Consider the following 17251-nt stretch of genomic DNA (forward strand, 5'->3'; position numbering starts at 1 on the left):
CGTGGCCAGATGCCCTTCCACTGGCATTACTATCGATGCGCTCCACTCCCACTAAGCACCACTTGACCCCCTACGAAGTTGTGTTTGGGCGGCCTATGAACCTCTGGACTGCCCCCAAACCGACCTCCATTCACGACGTCCCCGACGTCCTGCTGTCAGATTATTTATACAAATTAACTAAAACGTTGTCTGTCATTCATCAACAGGTGCAGCAGGCCATCCCCGATGCTTCCAGGGGTCCCGGTCACGATATCCAACCGGGGGACTACGTCCTAGTCCGGAACTTTCAACGAGCGAAGAGTCTGGAACCCCGGTGGACGGGCCCCTGGCAAGTACTGATCACCACTCGGACGGCTCTTCGAGTGGAGGGGAAGAAGAACTGGCTGCACGCACACCACTGCAAGAAGGTTTCCTCGACCCTGGCCACGACAGACAACGTCAGCACCCAAGAAGAGCTCCTGAACAAAGACCGACCATCACTGAACTGCTATCCTGATACCGAGGCACTTGAACTTGCAAAACACTCTGATCCCACTGTGCCTTCTCGAGAAGGGTATTTCCTGCGTCGAAAGGAGGGAGCTTCGGCTAAGTAGGCCACTGACTAAGTTAAAAATCTCAGAACGGTGACCCAAAGCAACCAAGGGTTACCCGGAGAGAAGCTAAACAAAGTCTGTGGTTCTGCCCACTACCGAGCACCTTGAAGATGAAGATGATGGAAGCGCCAGATAAGAAGATGATGGAAGCGCCAGATAAGAAGACGTCGGAAGCAACAGGAAATACCCGCTACAGAAACCCAAAGACTGATAACTTGCACAAATCAAAGACAATCGCTTTCTTCATTGTCTTCCTCTTTTGCCTCCTCCTCATGACTTCCTTCTGGATCTTGGAGGAAAGCACACCCGCTCACCAGATGTTGCCAACCACTGTCCAGCCAACCACCATGAAAGAGCACCACCTGATCACCCTTTCACCTCAGCTCCGAGAAAGGCGTAAGGAGTTCTGGAACAATTCCTTCGTACAACTGTTGCACCAGCACAACCTTGCTGCAAATGCCACGAACTGCTGGATCTGTGGGTTGCTCCCACATGCTACCGGACACTCCATCCCCTTCATCCCTTCTCCTTTCTCAGTTCACGGCTCCTGCCTCGCCTGGTTGATCCTCATGCAGGAAAGCCACAAGGACAACGCCGCTTCTGGTCAAACAGTGTCAGACTTCTACTATGGGTTCTGGCTGAACAAAACAGGAAAGACGTCTGCTCCCTTTTGTCCTGCAATTTCAGGTTCAACCTTCCTTACGAACATCCCTGCCAAAGAAAGGGTCGAAATGCAAGTGCTCCACAATCCAGCCAGACCCACCTTCTCCCACCTGCGGAAACAAACGGCTGCCACCCTGACCGTGGCCCTGTCTGTCATCAATGTCACAGGACTCGTATGCCTCGAAGGACAAGGAACGCAGCTGGTGGGTCACAGTGCTTGTCGCATCACCAAAACATTGGTCTCAGCTGACCCCCCCTCCTTTGTTGCTTCACCCGAATATGTACTTTGTTTGTGGCACCAAAGCTTACACTTGGCTCCCAAAAGGCTGGAGGGGTACGTGCTACATCGCCTTCATTCTTCCTCCCACGTATGTGGCTTCAGCCTACCACCACCGGCAAAAGCGCGCCGGAGATGTTGAACAAGCCGACTCCACCGGAGCACAGTTCCTGGATGCAGCAAAGGGACTTGTTCCTCTGTGGGGACCAATGGCAAATAGCCGCGCTATCCGACACCTGACTCAGGCAGTAGAAACAACCATTAACATCACCGCTGGCATCCTTGCTAACAACACGGCTGAGCTTCAGGCAGTCCGCCTGGTGGCTCTTCAAAACCGCCTTGTTCTAGACGTGGTTCTGGCCGACCGTGGAGGTGCATGCCGCATCATCGGCTCCAGCTGTTGCACCTACGTGCCAGATAACTCACCTTCAGTCTACAAAGCAATCGAACACCTCCACAGACTGTCCTCGGAGGTTCACCAGTAGCAGGAAGGATGGTCGCTTGGAGGCTGGTTCTGGGACACTTTGAAGAACTGGGGATGGAGATTGTTCACGTTTTTATTGATACCAATCATGATACTATGTGGGTGTTGCTTAGGTATTCAATGTTTACCACCTTTATGTGCACTCATTTCCAAATGTATGTGCCCAAAGACTTTGAACTTTAAAACTGAGCACATGAGTCCCCTATACGAGATAGAGGTGCGTGGTCTCATGGGGATTGATCCGAACTGACAAGCTGGCGAGACATGTTAAAGGGAGGACTGTGGAATTTTAGTTCGTGTACTGAACATCATCTACGCCATCTTGCAGACTCACGTATGAGCATACACGACAGCCATTTTAGGTACCATGGTCTCCCTGTTCACGATCGCCCGTCAGCACACTTCCCTGAACCTTGCAAGCCTTCCCCGCGCGTCCTGGCTGCCCCCGCACTCACATGCACAAGTCATGAACCCTCCCCTCCCATGACTCTGTCTCAGGGAATCACACCCCGCGCCTGACCAACACCTCCTTTCCGTCCATGAATACCCCTCCTTTGATGACCCCTTCCTCTGAGCCCGACTGCCTGTACGAACCGCTGGTCATCCTTTAGCCCGAGGATACAGTTTATTGCCCACTACTGTATGCACTCGCTTTTCCTGAAAGGAGCCACTATTGATCACGACCTCCCCACCCCCTGAGATTCGATCAGGCGCACACATTCCAAAGGAATCGGCAGAACACTCAGCTGCGTGATAGCCCCCTCCCAATCATATGAGGGGAAAGGGCCTCTACTGTTGTCATGTGTTGGAAGGGGCCGGAACTGGGGGGGTGCCGGGGATGTCATTCTCATACTTCACAATGTCCTTGTTGTAATAAAGAACGTTCACATGTCTTAAACCAGTGTATAAAAGACCAGGTCTCAAAGAGGCTGGGAGAGCACCTCGAGACGATACCTTGTTGTCCGATCTGATGTGTTCTACTCCGTCGGAATAAAACTTGTTTCCTGTCTTCCTGTCTCCAGCGCCTGCCTCTTTATTGGATAACTTCGTATGGTATTAGAGGCGTTTTACGCCGGGCAAATTTAACTTAGGAAACATCAACTGAAATCGCCTGACCATTTTGAATTGATCTTTATCACGGCCTGAACTAAACGACAAGTTCTTCCTTACTTCACTGAGTGAGAAGAAAGAAGAAGAGGCCTGGTGACCATCTTCCATATTTAGAGCCAGGGGTTGGGGTGTAGAGGTGAAGATACTCTCAAAATGGGCAACCCATGCTTCCTCATCCTCATTGTTGTCTACTGTAGGGTCTGCGGGATTTTTAAAATGCGGTGCATTTATTATCCTCCAGAAGTCGCGTCTGTTTCCCATTTTTGCTGCCTCTCTAAGGTCCTCCCATATCATTTTTTTTTAATGCCTTCTCTCTATTTCTTCTATTAAGTTTGTATTTAGCCTGCAGTTCCTTAATTTTCTCCTAGTTTCTGGGTCTACTTTTCAGAGCATGGATCAAAGCTCTCCTTGCCGCTGAGCATGGGGAGTCAAACAATCCCCTTTCGGGTCTCTTATTAATATCTTTACAACGTGTAAGGGTCAGTTTTGCCTGCTCTAGGAGATCAAAGAAAGCCTTTACCATTTTGTCTACTTCGGTCTCAGGATCTAGATATGTTGCTATGTTATTAAGTAGAGCAGATATAATTTTCGCAGTCTCTTTAGGTTGATTAACGTGGGCCCATTTTAGTTGTATTCCATTTCTTCTTGCCACTATCGGGGTATCTATATTTAAAAATGTTGGAGATTCCAATCTGGCTGTTTTTATCTGTAGTGGTAGCATAGCATGGTCACTATAAATTGTAAATTTGTTTTCTAACCTAGTGGCTCTTAAACTAATAGGGGCAGTGACTAACATATAGTCAATAATTGACTCTCGGTCATTTCGTAGGAAGGTTCCACCCATTTTCCCTGATAGTGCTTCTAGGTCACCCGTGATTACCAAGTTTCTATCTGCTAGGATCCTATTTAGGCAGTTGCCATATTCATTGTGCGTAAATTGGTTAAGGCTGTCACCCCCCAGGTCCTCTATACCACATATAGGAACTGTGTTGTATTTACAGGGATATATATTAAAATCTCCCACCCATAGAAGATTAAAAGGACAGTTTCTGCTATTGTTTGTGGCGTGTTCTATCGCTTTGGCGACCTCTTTCACAATAGCATGTTTATTTGGGCCAGACTCGTTGTTATAAGTATTAATTAAAAGCCACATACCTTCTTTATGTATCTCTACTGTGAGAATATGGGAATTTTCACTTAGAGATTCAAATTTTAATACCTTTCCTGGGAAATTATTTGGGATTAAGGTCAGAATACCCCCCTTGGCCCTCCCCGAAGGTGAAGATTTGGCTGGAGTTTGGTAGGAGCAATACCCATTTACAAAAATTGGGTCAATCGACCACGTCTCCTGGAAACATATAATATCATGGTCTTGCCACATTTTTTACCAGTTTTCATTACTTAATTTTTGCATAATGCCTGCCAAATTCCATGAGGTTATCTTTAGGGAACTTTTACTAGGCTCCTTTTGTGGTTCACTCAAGATCGAAACTGTTTAATTAGGGGGTAGCCGGGGCTCTAGACTTTCGGGGCTAATTTGAGTGGTTGTAGTGGATTGATGTAGTCAATCACGCTCATCCAGGTCAGTTAATGGAGCAAATCGATTTTCAAGGGTCAGAGTTTCTATCCTCCTGGGATACCCTCATTCTGCCACGGGCGAATCTCTCTTTGATTTAAATTTGGTCTTTGGAATGTCTGGTTAGTTGATTTATAGAAATAGCCCATTGGTAGAACAACTTTTCCTGACTCCATTATGGAGTCGTTTCCCAAATATTCCAATATGTATCTGACTATACATTCATTATTAAAATTTAGAACAATACAATCACCCGCCAGATCTTTTCTCGCTGGACCCACTCACACAGTCCTTCTAGCCATAATCATCTGCCTTGAGAGATTCCCAACTCTCCCCCCCCGCCCCTTCAATTTCCCTGTTAGCCAGTGTAATGCTTTGTGGATCGGTTGGCTCGTAGATTCCACTTGGCCCTCATTCAACTTGGTGCATTCCCTAGGACCAATGCCAGGGGAGCAGCTGCCGGTGGTAGATGTAAAGTTTGTACTTGATTTCGTATTTTGCCCTATCCGTCTTTGTAGTTCTATTTGAATGTCTTGGCCTCTCTCTGTGCCAAATTGCGTTTGTCCTCCAAATTTAGTAGCTATATTGGGGGACGGTAGTTGTGTGGTGGTGGATATTTGGTAGCAATGGGCATGTCTCTTGCATTATGCCCCCTCACAAAACCCCTCCCATTAATGTCACTTGGGTTCGTTTGGGATTGAGTCTCATGTCCCGAACACCTTCTAACATTTGGGTCCATTACCCTCTGGACCTTTCCCTAAGGGCGCCATTGCCCCTAATAACTGTTCAGTTTTTTCCAGCTGTAATTCAAGGGCCAATAACTTCCCCTCCATCCTTACCAGTGTAGCTGTGATAGGATTCAACATCGTGGCTACTAGAGTCTCCAGTCTATGCCAGATATCCTCATTTGTCAAAAGGTCAGTAGTTGATATATCGGCTACAGGAATAGCAACTTGGTCCTGGTTATTCTGGGAAGTTTGCTCCTTGGCGTGGTTCCCTCTCGGTTTATCTTTGTCTTTATCTTTGGTTTATCTAAGGGCCTTCGGTGGTTTTTGGTTCTGTGCCCCCCCACCCCTTTTCCTCTTCCCTGTTTTTTCCAAGGTACTTCCACTTGCCTTTGCTCCCCCTGGACTGATAGATATTCCAGTCTTTTTTGCCCGTGTTGTATGGGTGGGTGTTTCGCTCTCTTTTCCGACATCTACTATGGTGCCCCTCTGGGTTTGCTCTGAGTATTGAATTAAAGTCGGGGTGATGATTCAGACATAGTAGCAAGGTTTATCTGAGGGAGCGGCTCCAAAGATAGGTGCCTTTGGGTTATTTCAATTTCATGTTCTAGGACAGAGGTGGCTCTGGTTAGAAACAAGTCGAGTGTCCCCACAATCCTCTGTCCCCTGCGCCTACTCATTGTATCCTGAACTGGCAGAACCACAACAGATGTACTTTATTTCCCTAGGGTTTACACTGCACAATGCCACTAATAACAGTGGTAGATATGTAGAGTATGGATCAGTACCTTATTCTTGTGGCTTATGTTTAGAGAGTAGGCCCAGCACAGCCTCCTTCGGGCTCCGACGGGCGTCCTTGGCCCGGGCTGCGGGAGCCCTGGGTTCCTTTTGAGTGCCTCCTGGTGCTTCCGTGGTGCGTAGTGTGGGCGCGGAGGATGATGGGGGATGTGGCCCCCTTGCAGCGGTAGAGGCCCAGAGTTAATGCGGCCCAGCAGTCTCTCGCCCCTTAGCAGCGACGTATTACCAGTGCCAGATGTAGCGGTGGCAGGAACAGATTACGGGCACCCTGTGACTCCTGAAGCCTTCCAGCAGGCCTCCAACAGGTCTTTCTCTTCAGACTAGCCGGATTGAGGTCGTATGCGAGGGTTTTGGTGGGATTAGGCAGGATCTTAATGGCATGAAGCATGGAGGAGTGAGCAGCCGAGCCACGGGAAGGCAGGGAGGGGCTGCAAGCAGGTCTCCCTTGCGGTCTCCTTCGCTTGCCTCTCTCCGCTCTCTACCCTCCTCTCTGCCTCTCACCGTGCAATCTCTGCTCTACTCACTCGCCACTCAGCCCAACCGCCCCACTCCACTTAGTTCGCTCTTCGGGACCCGCGAATACCACAGCTCTGCTATGCCGTCAAACGTCAGCCATCAAACATCAGCCATCAGCTTACTCAGCTTACTCTGCTGTCAGTTTACTTGCACTGCAGAGCTCTCAGAACCATGAACTCGGGGTCAGATCTCCAACTCTCCTTACAGCACCTCCTTACAGCACCAATACACCAACGCTCCAATGCACCTCTTTAATTCCTGCCGCTTTTACTGCTTTACCACAACTGACACAGCCGAGGTGAGGTGGCCCCCTGGAACCGGGCCCAATCGCGGGCTTACAGCACCTCTTGCTTGTGGCCCCCCTGCTGATACCCCCCAGGGACCACAGCCCCCCTTGCTCCCGGCACCAACTACCGCAGCTGAAAGCAGGCAGCAGACAGCAGACCGGAGGGGATCCTCTCGCTCGTGGCTCACTAGCAGCTCCTTCTTACTGCCAGTTTTTTTCCGATTGTTGCTCAGGGCCGCGGGGGACCTCAGGGGGCCTCAGCGGGACTCGGCTCTGAAGCCTTGGCAGGATGGAACACTGTAAAGCGGCAAGCGGGAAGGACAGGGGCGTAACACAGGCCCACGCATCTCCCGCAGTGCGGGTGGGCCCTCATGCTCAAGGGGGTCCCCTTAGCACTGCACTTCGGCCTGAGAGCTCCTAATAGAGTCCGGAGCGGGCCCCTCCACGTACCTGGCAGGGGGCCCCCTCAATTATCCTTACGCCACTGGGGAAGGAGGGAAGTTACCGGATCCCATTTAGACTCTCTTTAACTCTCTCTTCCAAAATATCAGCTTCAGAAACTTTATCTGATCCAGTGAGACTTTACTGGGCCTTGGTTTCTTAAAGTTATAATCGATTCCATGGGTTACCCATTGAGATGAGTATCAGGTTTAAATCTGTTTGTATTTGTCATAATGGTATCAATGACTGAATTCATAAACAATTGATTTACAGTCCACACACCAAGCCACAACCTTTGTTCAGCCACTTATTGTTTATTGGTTCCTCCCTAAATCTGCAAGGGTACATGTGAGGGTAAGAGCATTTTCTTATACGGTACTGTTGGCTGTATTGTGGAATGCTCTACTTTTACAGTTGTGCCTCATTTCAGACCAGCTATCATTTAGAGTTGCTAAAAAGCGTATTAGTAACAGTTCAATTGCCTGTGTTCTAATGCTTTAGTACATCAATGCAAGGATGCCCTTGGGCAGTTGCTTACTGTATAAAAATAAAAAACGAACTAGTCACCAGCAAGTTGGACTACAGGAACACCCTCTACAATGGAATCACCAAGCAACATCAGAAGATTACAAACCATTCAGAACTCAGCAGACATACTCATCCTCAACCTCCCACAGAGAACTCACATCACTCCACATTTCAGGGAGCTCCACTGGCTCCCAATAACAAATATGCTAACTTTAGACTCTTCCCACACACATTCAAAGCACTATGCAACTTAAGCTCATCCTACCTGAACAGTTGAATTTCTTTCCACCAACCACTGAGGCAGCTCGGCTCCACGACACTTCTACTCACACACATCCAACGCATACCGCGAACCAGACCAGGAGGACAGACGTTCTCTTACATTGCTCCAAAAGCGTGGAACATCTTCTCATGCCTTCTCCTCTCTTCCCGAATTCTGCTAGAAGTTGAAGACCTGGCTTTTCAATTAACAAACCGACCCAAGGAAGAGTCAGGCACACACACATACACAGCATCAGCATACCCTCGTGGATGGTAGTGCGCTTTACATATACACCTAACATAAAGTTTCTAGCTTTGACGTTTCACTTACCTCAAATAAGGCACATCATATTTAGAACAATAAAGTCACTCGTGGGTCAACTTTGATAAGAAGAAAACAAAAAGTGATTGATGAAGTGCTTGAATTTATTTTAGTTACTGGCTGTTACTCGGGCTGCATTCCAGCCCGCCAATTCTTTTGAACACCATGCCACATTAGATTGAAATATGCCATACACAAATCAGCCTTGGTCTACTCCGATGGGAAGAAGCCAGTCCGAAAAGCCAAGCCCGGTCCCCTCTGAAGGGGAACACAAGCAATTTCAGACTGGTTTTGGCCTATTTGGGCCTCTTCGGTAAGGTATCGCTTGAGTCCAAACACACAGTGAGCACGGACCACTGTGTTGGCATAGGGCCCCACTGAATAAAGCCAAAGAGTGAAGGGTGGAATACTTAAGTTACTGGTACTCAGAAACCAGCCAACTGGGCTGATATGCGCCCGAGTAAATGTGACTGAGAGCAATTCAATGATTCTGTTCATCACTTTTTTGCATTCCCCAGCTGTTATCAAAGCATGTATCCCCCTATTCCTGTTACACATGCAAATACTTTGCCTTATTGTTTGCAAAGGTGACCTTACACACTCAAAGTCTCACATTAGGTCAAGAGATAACACATGCTCGTACTAAAGATTCCATCTCTGTCTTTTCTCTTGAATTAAATCCGACACGTTTTTCCTTAGAATGATCAAGTAACTTGTGGGCCAACTGTTAATAAGGCGTGTGGCATTATTTCTGTCACAACTATTTCCACTACTTTTTTGCAAATGTGAGCTTACACACTCACATAAAGTAAAACGATAAGACTCAACGTAATACAAAAGACTTGCACTATGAACACAAATACACTCCTATTGGCTTTGTCAATGTGTGTTCAAGCATAGTACGCAGGACTGAGGAGGGCAGTACATCTAAACGAGGGTTTTGACGAGGCTTAGAGGCGCAAAAGACTAGACTGTTCCTACATTGCATCTGCCATAAAAAAAAAATAAACTGGATGGAACGTTTAGAAAGTGCATCTTTTTTTTTTTAAATAAATATTTGTATTTGCCTTTAAAAGCAACACGAACACAGTTGGCAAGTCACAGTTAACACTCAGAAAGTGCATCTTTTTGCCCTTGACTCTCAGCTGGCATGCCTGAAAGAATGCAGCGAGTTTCCTTTCCAAGTACATTAACTTTCTATCCAGACACACCGGGGGTTTCGGGCACACAATGTTACTTCGTTCTAGGGTCAACGTGTTAATGTTTTGCAAGAACACACTTGGACTTGGAGGAGTGCTGTTGTGACGAGAAAAGGAGGCGGTGAGTATCGGGTGTATGCTCATCCCGACCGCTACGTTCACCCACGCGAGGCCCCAAGGGCTTCCATTTTGTATTAACGTCTCGCGCCCCACGTCCTTGCTCATAACGGCCTCGGTTAAAGAATAACCGGATTTGTCATAAAGGGGCGGCTTGCAACACTTGACCTCGCAGCAGCCGAATGTTTGGAGAGACATTTCTCACTCAGATGGCTAATTTTAATTTGTGTACTTTTGATTCCAACCCAAACACGTCGTTTCCTCTGTCTGTGTCGAGCTTGGATGACTCACACGAGAGCTGCACGGCACTCTGGTGGTGGCTCGGAGGGAGGGCGAGGGATCCCGGAACATTCAGTTCTTAATCAGGACAAATTCTCTTAGATTAGCCGTAATCCATCCTCTTTAATAGGGGCGGCATTACTGTCGGTGGGCGGGGCCAGGCTATGCTGGGACTTGAAGTTCTCCACGCGTCTGGGTTCTGCAATGAGGGTTGGGTTCACCCGCCACGCGCCATGACGTCACTCGGGGCAGCCTGTTTTCTGTAACATGCCAACGGTATCAGGCGTCAGTCCTGTTGGTATAGTGAATCAAACACAATCCCCAACAGCCATAATGCATTAGGGTTGTCAAATGTAAATCCAGGATAGGAAACCACGTGCCCTGAGACTGGGAGAGGTAGCAGCTCTTCTACTAATCGAGTTGGCACAAAGACTTGTAGGCCCTGTTTGTCCCAGAGAGGTGGTGTGCTTGACTGAACTCCAAGAAAGTTGTAGGGTCAACCCTTGCCACTAAAGCTGCTGCTTTATATTCCTGCACCCTCATTATGATCGAAATACTTATTATGTGAGCAGAGAGAAAGTCTATACCAGGGTGTGGTGATGCTCAGGTGAAAAAGGATCAGGGGATATAATACCTCACTGTTCGGAATGATGGGGAAAATAGACAGAGTAGGTTATTTTGTAATGCCTGAATACTTCTACACATCCAGAGTGGAGCTTGACCAGCAGAAATGTCTTCACTAGGCCCAAGGGGGCAGCGTAGTCTCCCACCTGAAGGAGCGTGGGCAGGGTGATGGTATTGACACTAGAGTACCAGGGGTGGCTAGAACACAGAGATAAAGAAATTGTAAACCTTTCAACCAAGGATGAGCGTTTAAAGAACTTTAGATGAATGCATGTGAATTCTGGTCAGGTCACGACCAGAGACAAGGTTAAACTATGACCAATAGAATATGGACACCCTGCTTTGTCCGAAAACAGAAAACAAAATGGTTACTTACCTGTAGGAGTACGTTTGAAGCTTGAAGAATTTTCAGGATCCGCATGCTGTGTGGATTGATTATGTAGCAATATTTGTCTCCTTACGAAGACTGGATACAAATTAATTTGTGCTTGCAAAAAGGCGTTTATCATTCTTTTGTTCTACCCGAGCTTCTTTGTTGACTTGAATGTTTACACTGTAATGTTTTGTGAAGGTGTACAGATGACTAGATAGCTGCCACACGGATGTCGTTGATGGACACATTTGCCATCTTTCTTGTGAAGTGTGACCTTGGTTTCTCCTTTAGTGTCACTCCTGTCTTCTTGTTTGCACTAGCTATAGTACAACGGTCCCCTTGGACACTGGCACCCCATTAATTGTTGGGACAAAAGAGTCAAAGTCGCTGTTTTCCCTTTCTTACATGCTTTGTTTCCTGGAGATAGTACATGACCGTATCCAGACATCTGTTCTGCGCAAGGTTGTTTTAGCGTTTGTCTCTGGTTGTCGGAAGAAAGCTGTTAGCTGTATATGACACCACCTTCAGAAGAAATTGCAGGCTTGTTCTCATGACAAGTCTGTCCTTATGTATCTGTAAGTATTGTTTCTGAGTGGTGAGTGCTTGAAGCTCGCTGACTCTACACAGTGGTATAATGACTACTATGAAGGCTGTTGTTAGAGTTAGACATTTTTGCCCTCCCTTGTGCATTGGTTCGATCGGTTCTTTTATTAGCTCAGTGAGCACTATATTTAGGTTCCACACGGGCATGGGTGCTGACCTGGGGAAGTCACCCATTTTGCTTCTTCTAAGAACCACTTGATGAACTGATTTGCTAATGAAGCTTTTGCCTGTAAGTCCCCAAGTGTATACTACAATGGCAGACAGGTGAATCTTGAGTGATGCGTAGGTTAAGTTCTCAACCAGCAAGTGAGTTAGCTATTAGATGATTGCTGTGTCCCTAGTTTACATATCTATGATTCCTTGCTTATCACACCAGTGGATATACCTCATCCGCTTTGTGCTGTAGGACTTCCGTTTACTTGATCGCCTATTCTCCCGTAGGATTTCCATAGTAATTTGCTAGAGGTCGAGGTGCCCAAAGTGTAGGTACTCAGGAGCCAGGCTGCCAAGTTGAGGCTGATCAGGTTTGGGCGACAGATGTGTCCATCTTGTACTGTGAGCAAGTCTTGAACTGCTGAAAACCTTATTATTGGTCCCCAAGAGGTCTCCACTTGGCCCGAGAACCATGTCTGTTTTGCCCATTGAAGAGCTTTTAGGGATGGTCATGGCTGACTGTTTGTATTTGCCTATTACCATTGGAAATAATGGTATTGGAAGAAAAGTGTAGATATTAAGGACCCCCTGTAAAATTGATTTCACAAATCCTAGGGCAGGGCAATATGCAATAATTAATAAATTCCTAGGTAATAAACAATTTGTCTAAAATATCAACATAACATACAAACAGCAAGTATAAAGACCTCAGTGTAACAACCAGAGACATTGATATATGAATCTTTATTTTCAATTAAAAAATCAATGGCAATTTAAAACCATTTTCATCTAAACAGATATCATGTTGATAACAAAATTAATAAAACGAACAAATTCAATAATTACATCAACAATAAATTAATTTTATAAAACATTATAATATAAATAACATACGTGAATTACACATTGTAATTCATGTATGTTATTTATATGATTTTTTGATGTAATTATTGAATTTGCTAGTTTTATTAATGTTGTTATGAACAGGATATCTGTTTCGATGAAAATGGTTTTACAATGTCATTGATTTTTTAATTGAAAATAAAGATTCATGTATCAATGTTTCTGGTTGTTACACTGAGGTCTTTATACTTGCTGTTTGTATGTTACGTTGATATTTTAGACAAATTGTTTATTGCCTAGGAATTTATTCATTTTAGGAAGAAAAGTGTACTGAAAATGTTCTTGATCAATCTAGCGACAGGGCATTCCTCCTTTCTCATTGGCTAACCTTGTCAAGGATGCATACAGTTGGCTTAATTGCATGACATCACCTCCCACAAACTTGGGTCGGGACCGAGGCACCGATGGAAAGGGCGGGGTCTCCTAATACCTGAGTGGTTACCAGGTGAGGCAAGGCCATTACCTCTCACAGGACAGGTGTGGATTTTACCCTGCCTTGTTGGAGGTATTTAATTATATAATTTTTTATCTATTGTGTACATGTTTTTCACCATATTGCAGTAGCTTACATCAGATAAGGTCCTGAAGAAAGCCAGGGCAAAAGGCCCAATTTGGCTGAAACTAATAGACCGATCACAAGCAGCGGCATATTTGGTATAAGCCGTTCCTGCATTTTTTAATAGGTTTGGAAGCAAAGCTGGAATAAAGGGGTTTGTTTGCCTCCATATCACACAACTTTTGCACTGCACATTTGTAACACTTTCTGTTGACTGCCTTACACATAGGATCACAGGCATCTACACTAGTGGCCTAATAGTTTCCTGCTGTTTGCAGGGTATACCTCGCAACCCAAGGAGGCACTTTTGTGGTCTATGAGGTGTTGTGGCAGGAAAACTTGAACTTCCAGATAATGACACTGGCAAGGCAGTTGATGGAAATCCTAGAGCCGCATTCCTGTTTTGTGGAAAGGTTTATATGTAATTGTTTTTGATAGAACATATTTTTGTCTGTGACTGTTTGTACAGCGTTTGTATTTCCTCTTCTTGCAATTCCTTAGACCACCAGATTCCTTTTTAGGTTTCGCTGGAGGGCGGAGCTCTTAGCTCCGCCTCCAGAGAAATCTGTAGTCTTCACAGTAAGGGCACTTGAATACGCCCTCTATTCCATTGGCTAGCTCCATAAATGGAGGCTAGCCATTGGAACAGAGATCTGTCCGTCATTCACGGACCAGATTCGTGGGCGTTCCCTCGATTTTTTCCCTGGGCGTTCCCTCTGTGAGTCATGCGGCGGTGGGCGGTTCGGCGCCATGTTGCTCTCATTCTGCGGCCGACCGACGTTTGAGGAAGTCCAGGTGGGTGAGAGCTTGTTTTTCCATTTCCTTGCCTTCCCGCCCCCCCCCTCGCTGTCCTGTGCCCCGTTCCCGCCCTCCCCCCCCCTCGCTGTCCTGTGCCCCGTTCCCGCCCCCTCCCGATGTCCATTCCGCCCCCCTCCCCGTTACCGCCCCCCTCCCCTTTCACTCTCCGTTGCTTGTTTCTTCTTTTTTGGGGGGATTTTGGCTCTTAAGAGAGGGGCTGTTGTGCTGAAGGCCAGGCTGGTGTGTCCCCGGAGGCCCGGGGAGTGGACGCAGTGTCTGATTCCCTTTGCCGAGGACTAACTGGATTGCCGGTGTTTGCCGAGTGGATGGCCCCACTGGCTGTCCAAACAGAGCTGTGTTTGCCAACTGTGAGCATATTGCTGCCTCTGGGAGTCACCCCGTCGCGGCGTGAATGGGTCCCCTTGTTCTTTCAAGTTCTCTCCGTCATACCACTCTCCTTTCTTCCTTAGTCTTCCCTCTCGCCCCCTCCGGTTTTACCTTCTGTATCCACCGCTTCGTGCACTAACTCGATTTTTTTTTACTGCCCTCGCGCACCCCGCCTGGTTCTTGTCTTGCCGGAATTTGAAATCTCACCATTACAGATTTTATGATGGTAGATATTAAAATTAAGAAGATATATGCGCAAACAGTCAGTGTGAATTTAATCAGTGTGATGTAAAAGTAATAGAAACGGGCAAATGGGGTTTAAAACCGTCTGAAAACGGAAGAGAACATCTAGTGGAATAAAAGGCACCGCATTACTTTCTGCTAAAGAGACACATCTCCGGGCCCGGCCTCATTAGCGAGTAATCCCCGAGGCCAGCGCCTCGACTGCTCGGGGGCCGGTAATCCGCAGCGCCATTAAAAATAAAACTAAGCGCTGCTTTTATTGTGTGGAAATGTACCCCGCCTGGCCCTGCGAGGCGGAGACATAGCTCCTAATTCATCTCCTGGAGCCCCGCTGCTCCCGCCCGGTGCTTTGTCCCCTCCCCTCAGCCCGGACCAGGGGGCTCAGAGAGCACGAGACGTCAACGGAGATAAACACCCCGGAAAAGAACTGTTTCCGCATAATCAACAAATAAGGCCAGAAGCTCCACGGCCTTCTGCCGTGCCCTCATCGCGCAGGCAGGGGGCAGAAAGGCCCGGGTAGAGGCAGGGCAATAGGGCAGAGTTGGGTCAGGGACGAGAAGAGAAGCGAGTGGCAGGAGAGACAGGAGCCAATATAGCGCGTGTGGGCAGAAAAGTAAGATGTCGAGTTGGCAGAACAATAGGAGAGGAGTGGTAAGTAGTGTGGGTGGTAGGAGTAAGAGAGTATGCAGGGAAATTGAAAGTAAGATGACGGGTTGGCAGAATTCTGGGCAGTGGAAGAGTCATGAGCAGAGCAGCACTGAGAAGTTTTAAAGTAAGGGTAGCGAGGGCACCGAGCAGAGTACTAGAAGGAGACGTAGGCAGAATGAAAGAAGGTGTGAATTGGTGGGAGGGGCTGCTGGCAAGCTGACTAGAGAGAAGGTGAGTGGTGAGCAGAATGAGAAGTAGAGAAATAGGCCTGGTTGAGAACGCGAGGACTGGACAAAGAAGTCGGTAAAACAGCAGAAAACGGTGGTATGGGGCGTTGACCTAGAAGTAAGGAAAGTAGTGGGCAGAGGGATATGCTTTGAAACTAATAGGCATAAAATGCAGTACTTTTCTCCTAATGCAAAAATAGTGTTAAATGCACTGAAAATCACTTTCAACACTTTTCACAGGATTTATTTAGGGCGTTCTACACATCTTAAATGACCCCCAAAGTACTATGTCTGAATGACAAAATACACCAAATATTAGTGAATGACTATTCTAATTTTTTTAAATACCAATGGCCTAATTTGACATCAATAATTCTGGATTTGATATAGAAACAGTCCTTGCACATTATCTCTAAATTTGCGGTAATGTCATGATAACTGGTTGTGCTAATGGTCTTACTGAATCCTGGAATAACATCAGACCATCGGAACCCCTTACAGAGGGCCAGGGGGCAAGCAGGAGCTACAGGCCCCAAACATGGGGGTCGAGGCCTTTTACGCCTAATGTCCCAGGGCCCGACTTACTATGGGTCCTCAGCAACTGGGCCAAGTACCTCTTCAGCACTTCCCTCTTTATCTCTAGGGGCCGAAGGAATAGACAAAACACACACACACACTGTGTTTGGATGAGTCAGGGGATTGGCACACGGGTGCAGAGCCTCATACATGTATGACTGGATGGCAATTGGAAAGCCACACAGGCATAAGGATGTCTCCCTTATAACCGGAAGCACTCACATGTATACATTTCCTGCCAAACAAGCGGTCCTCTGCATACTGTGCTGTAAAAGTGTTCTGTGAGATCTTTTCCTCCTACTGAGTATCGCATTTTGTCAATATTACAATTCTTATGTGATGGATTTGGGAGGAATCTGGCAGTTGCCACGCTGAAGTCTACATAGGCAGCAGCCAGGCCTTCTGAGAACCATTGGGAAGTTTGACTGCGAAGTTTTGGGGCTTCGATTACTTTCCTTTTTCCTTAGGATTTACAACCGTTTTTGACAGTTCTGCAAGGGTTTCGCTTTGAAACTATAATTCTATAGACTATGAAGATGAGGTTTTGGTAGCTATAACATCTGCAAAAACAATTTGAGGATTCCGTGTCTCGTTGCTGTTGTCTGTTTTCGCCACGCCCACGTCAGGCAGTCTGTGGCGCTAATTGTTGATGTCCCAGTGTGAGTGGGTCCCTGTCAGTGGGGTGCTCCCTGACACCAGAACTAAGGAGGTGGTAAAAGGATATGTGCTGGTGCATGACGGCATAACGTGCAGTTTATGAAGGAAGTGGCCGCCCCAATAAATGGGCTAAAATATGGAGCCCTGGCTGCCTACAGAGGGCTGTGAGGAACTCGGAAGCTGCAATTTGACCCTGTGTGGGAGAGAAGTGCGCGCTGAACGCCCGGAGACAGTGCTAACTGGTGAGGGGTCCGCAACTGCGCCTAGTGCAAGCGGGTACATATTGTTATTGCGTTTCATAGAAAACTTAATGGACTTTATAAGTGGT

The 17251-nt window shown here is 47.0% G+C and overlaps 1 protein-coding gene across 1 annotated transcript in view; it reads right to left on the minus strand.

The window, feature by feature from the left end:
* Positions 1-17251, minus strand: part of ITGB3 (integrin subunit beta 3) — a 474184-nt gene that overhangs the window by 190841 nt on the left and 266092 nt on the right. The window lies entirely within an intron of this gene.

The sequence above is a fragment of the Lissotriton helveticus genome, chromosome 5_1, assembly GCF_964261635.1.
Source record: "Lissotriton helveticus chromosome 5_1, aLisHel1.1, whole genome shotgun sequence".
NCBI lineage: Eukaryota > Metazoa > Chordata > Amphibia > Caudata > Salamandridae > Lissotriton > Lissotriton helveticus.